The sequence below is a fragment of the Phalaenopsis equestris genome, unplaced genomic scaffold (genome assembly GCF_001263595.1).
Source record: "Phalaenopsis equestris unplaced genomic scaffold, ASM126359v1 Scaffold000008, whole genome shotgun sequence".
NCBI classification, from domain to species: domain Eukaryota; kingdom Viridiplantae; phylum Streptophyta; class Magnoliopsida; order Asparagales; family Orchidaceae; genus Phalaenopsis; species Phalaenopsis equestris.
Genome location: NW_018164450.1, coordinates 481,157 through 486,450, shown reverse-complemented (window position 1 = coordinate 486,450; position 5,294 = coordinate 481,157). Strand labels below are relative to the sequence as shown.

At 28.6% G+C, this 5,294-nt stretch overlaps 1 protein-coding gene across 2 annotated transcripts in view; it reads left to right on the top strand.

Moving 5' to 3' along the window:
- The window catches only part of LOC110018310 (calcium permeable stress-gated cation channel 1-like), a 128,125-nt gene extending 123,369 nt beyond the window's left edge, over nucleotides 1–4,756 (top strand). For both annotated transcript variants that reach the window (XR_002293347.1, XR_002293348.1), the window contains exon 13: nucleotides 4,510–4,756. The gene's annotated coding sequence lies outside the window, so the exon portion shown is untranslated. The remainder of the gene's footprint in view (nucleotides 1–4,509) is intronic.
- The last annotated feature ends 538 nt before the right edge of the window (nucleotides 4,757–5,294 follow it).

Sequence of the window (5,294 nt, the reverse complement as noted above, 5' to 3'; positions counted from 1 at the left end):
TTGCTTATGCAACGTAAATTCTCACCTTATCTTTAGGCCTTTGTCTATCCCTTTTACACAATATAAGCCTTAACTCGTCTTAGGATTCTGAGGTTATCGTTTGTCACGACTTAAACCCTCACATCTTCCAGACTATTTGTGTGGTTGTTTCACACGAATGTAAGCCCTAACTAATAAAATTGGCAGGATGAAACACTTAAATTTTTCTACTCAAAACTAAAGTCAAACATTAGGATAGCTTGGGAAGTCACCGAGGTTCTCCTTTGGATCCATGACACCCCCTAATTCTTCCTCCTTTGGATTCTACAATAAAATGTTCCAAATTTGAACCAATTCCCTTTCACACCTTTACGTGCGATCTCATTGAAAAGTCCTACCCTTTGAAACTCATTGAAGATAATATTTCCTGAATTTTATCGAGAGTCTTCTTAGTTGACTTTGGTCATTTAAGATGTAATTAACTATAGGAGCTTGCCCTTATAGGAAGCATGTCCGAACCCATCTTAATATAAATCCTATTTAATTCTTTATATTAAATAGGGGAACTTGTGAGCAAATATAAAGGAGTCACAGACCAAACGAATGTCATATATTCCTTAGTTTATTTGATCGAGTCTCATCCTCAAGTCTTGTGTTTGTCCTTCAGGATAGATACAGGATTTGAGGTACAGTGCTCTTTCATTTAAACAATAAAAAATATGGGGTTAGTTTGATTTCATTTTTTTCTAAAATTATATATATATAGATGTAAATTAAAACGTCCTTACGAAGCGGGCGACGGAATTTCAATTCCGGCGACCGTCAGTTTCTTACGGGCAACCCCCCAAAATTTGTTTTAAACCTTCTCCTTTTAAGTGCCGACAGTTACATGAATCTTTTTTTCTTCATTGTGTCATATTGAGTGTCATATTTTCATTTAATTCTAATAGATTAAGATCATTTTTTATATATGTCCAAGTTTTTTTGGGTATACCTTTACCTTTCTTACCAACAGTCAAGTCTAAGACATCTACTCTCCTAACAGGATCATCAAATGGTCAACGTTTAATGTGACCAAATCATTTAAGGTGACTATCTCTAATATTATCTGCCACTAGAGCAACACCAATTCTTTCACGGATATATTCATTTCACATTTGGTCTCTAATTGTAAAGCCACATCAATCTAAGCATTCTCAGCAAAACTCAACTTAATTTTATGCTTCTTATTTATAAGCCAACATTCTGCACCATATAGCATTGCAGGCCTAACCACCATCTTATAAAATTTTCCTTTTAGTACTTTTCTATCACACCATAGGCCCTATACATTTCTCCATTTCAACCATCCATCTTGAATTCTACTAATAAAATCTCCATCTATATCACCATCACTTTGAACCATAGACCCGATATATCTAAAATATTCACTCCTTTTAATGACTTGATCTCTCATTATTTCAATCATCACACTAGATCTATTACTTCTAAAATTACATTCCATGTATTCGGTTTTAGATCTACTCAAACAAAAGCTTTTTAATTCATATTTTTGTAGAACTTTTTCTCAAGGGTTGTTCACTAGAAAGATATCATTAGCAAAAAGTATAAAACAAAGTAGGTCATCCTGTAAATGTCTAGTAAGAGCATTCATAACTAAAGCAAAAATTTGTGGGCTTAAAGTCGGTCCCTGATGTAATCCAACTGAAATAGAAAAATAAGATCCATCTTCCTGTTCGTACACAAGTAACAACTTTTGTATACATATCTTTAGTGACTTGAATATAAGTCATAGCAACACTTTCTTTTCTAGAACTCTTCAAAATTTTTCTCTTGGTATAAGCATTTTCTAAATCAACAAAAATCATATGTAGATCGTTCTTACTCTCTCTATACTTCTATATCAAACCTCTCCATAAATGTTTAACTTTCATAGTAGATTTGACTGACATGAATCCAAACTGATTTTGAGAAACTTTTGTTCTATCACATATTACACTTTGTTCAATTACTTTTATAACTTTAATGTATGACATTAATTTAATTCCTTTATAATTTGCAAACGCTTGTGTATCCCCTTTATTTTTAAAAAATATGGATCAAAATGATCTACCTCCACTCCTTAGACATCTTTTTAGTTTTTAAAATAATATTAAAAAGTTTGGTAAGCCAAACAATTCTTAAATTGACTAAATATTTTCACACTTTATTATATCAAGTCTTATTGATTTTCCACCATTCATTTTCTTTGAAGCTTTCTCAACTTCTGTTTTACTAATGTTATAGTAAAAATAAAGAAGTTTTATTTTTATTAATTAGATTAAGATAACAAAAATTTACCATATTTTTAAAATCTTCATTAAAAGGTTATCAAAATATCTCACCTATATATATATATATATATATATTTTTTTTTTGAATAACACCATATAAGCAAAGTATTTTTTTATTTTTATTTGCACTTGAACTAAATCTTATTTTTCTTATTTCTTTATTTGGTTAGTTTATACATATATATTTCATCATTTTTTATATTTAATCTTTTGTAAAGATCATTAAAAATAGATTTTTAGGATCACAAAATTTTTCTCTTAAACTCCCTACAGGTAACCTTATATATTTCTCAATTTTCTAACCTTTACATTTGAACCAATTTTACAATAAAATTTTTTATATTCTATATTTTTTTTGTAGATTATTATTCCATTACCAACTATTTTGACTTGTAATTTTTTTTTCTTTTAATACTCCTAATACATCTTTTACAACTTGCTTATGACAATATTTAAATATATTTTTTATGTTCCAACCTTGATCTTAAAATTCAAAACTAATAATCGATCTTGAATACTTAAATTTTCACTTGGAATGACCTTAAAATCTTTATAATCTCAACGACTTCTTTTCCTCATGAGAAAATAATCAATCTTTATTTTATAAAATCCATTCCTATAAACCATAATATTTTCATATCGTTTCTTAAATAAAATATTAACGAAACAAAATCATAAGCTAAAATAAAATCCAATATGACTCTATCTTATTTATGAATCACTAAAAAAACGTAGCCACTATGAATATTTTTAAAATCATCTACCACTCTAACAGTATGTTCATTTAAATCTTCTTCAATAAAATATTTTTCTTCAAGAGAGATCCTTAGTATTAATTCTTCCGGTCATTCCATAATATTTTTTAAATAAAGTTTTAGCAAAAACAAAATAATAAGCTAAAGCTCATATTATAATTGATGTGAAAATGTGTTTTATACATGCATCAACTTATAATAATGAGCTTTATAAAGTGCATCATTAAAGAGAGTGTACCCAACAATATTCATCACAACCAATTTTATACCAATTTGTTTAGCTTATAAAGTATGCAATAAAAGCTCCTGTAAAATAAATGCATCAACTTAATTACATTTATTTTACAAAAATTTTGCAAAGAACAAATTAAAAGTGGGGCCCATAAAGTATGTAATAAAATGCATCATTCATCACAGCCAATTTTATACCTCTTAAGCTGCAAGTTCATTTTTGTATGTTATCATATTCCTCTTAAGCTGCAAGTTCATTTATTTATTTATTTATTTTGTAGATGAAAATTCATTTTTTTTGTTGTTGTGATATATTGTGTAAAAGATTGTGCTATATAAAATATCATTAAAATTCACTATTCATTCTTATAATAATCTGATATGGAATGATTTCTTTATGATTATATTTTGTTTATTTCATCTTATGAAAGCTTGTTGTAGTATTTGTCTCATATGAGATGCATCTATTTTATGGAAGTCCTTTGATATTTACATTCATACTTTGCTGCACAAACATGTGCATGAAAATGTGTGTTTGGCTTTTAAAAGTTAGTAAGAGTGGTACTTTTTATGTATTGTTAAAGATTTGAGTGTTAAGCATATAAATATGAAAGTTTACATGTTGTATTATATAAATATGTAAGACTTGTGTTGTATGTAAATTCCCCTAAATAAAATGAATCATAAATATGATGAAATTATATGGTAATTTATATGCTAACGTTATTGAGATTTACATTTACATAAATTGCTATACTCACACAATTATGATTCCTCCGTATCATGACTTTATATGCAAGTAATTATGCTTTATGGTTTGACAAATACCACATGATATGACATAATACTACATAATTTTATTAACATAGCTTCAATTGATTGTTAGGTTTATATAATCAATTCATTATCATAAATATATTATTTTATGAAGTTGGTTTTGGGCATCTGCTTGTCAGTAATAAGTTCCCTCTAGTATGGGGTTCGATTCCCCTTGAGTGTAGAGTGTGGTACTCGAATTATAAGCGCATGAGGGATGGTCGGGGCTCGTATCATAGCCTCCGGCCATTCCTATAAAAATAAAATATTATTTTATGAAGAAGTTGCACAAATTCGGTGCATGAGCATCCATTTTGTTTATTTTTACACTTACCATCAATTTTTTTTCTTTACACATCTCGCTAATCTATGCATTCACATGTGTTGTTTTTCAGGCAAGCGTAAATCTACTGCTGGAGGGATAGTTGTAGATTTCTATGATTTTATCTAGATGTACTATTAGAAGTCTTAGTTTGCTTATTGTGCTGCACATTGATGTATGATAGGAGATATGACCATGAAATGCTGCTGGACATTTTTGTTTTGATGAGTTTTTAGTGCCTGTCAATCTGTTAGATGATGTAATATTAACGATCATAATGAATATGTTTAGTGAGTTTGTTCTGCTACTGAATTTTCATAATATTATTCTTGTGGAGATTAGTTTTGCTCGATTCATAATTTCATTGGAAGGAAAATTCTTTAACTTTTTCAGCTGAATGATTCAATTTATATGAATTTATATATAAATATATGTATACTAATTTATAATTTTTTTTGCTTATTTTAACTAGAAACTTATTGAATATATTTTATAAGTCATGAAGATGCATCTGCCGTATTTCTTATTTCATTTGGTGTATTTGATGTTGGCATGGATCCGACTTATTTTTGTTTTCACTTCGGGTAATAGGATATTGGAAAGTGTTGGTACGAGAGAAAATTATTGCATCAAGATGCATCAGGTGTTCAATTAAAATTAGTCACATCAAAATGTGGATCCTATTGAAATACACAGATTATTTGTTTTTTAAAACTGTGGAATCCATCCTAACACATGACTAATTTTAATCGGACACCTGACATAAAAATTATTCTATTACGTAAGAATTATGTAATATGTGTAAATTTCCCAATTAGAATTGTACGGAGTATTTGCTTCAGACAAAAAGTGGGTGGT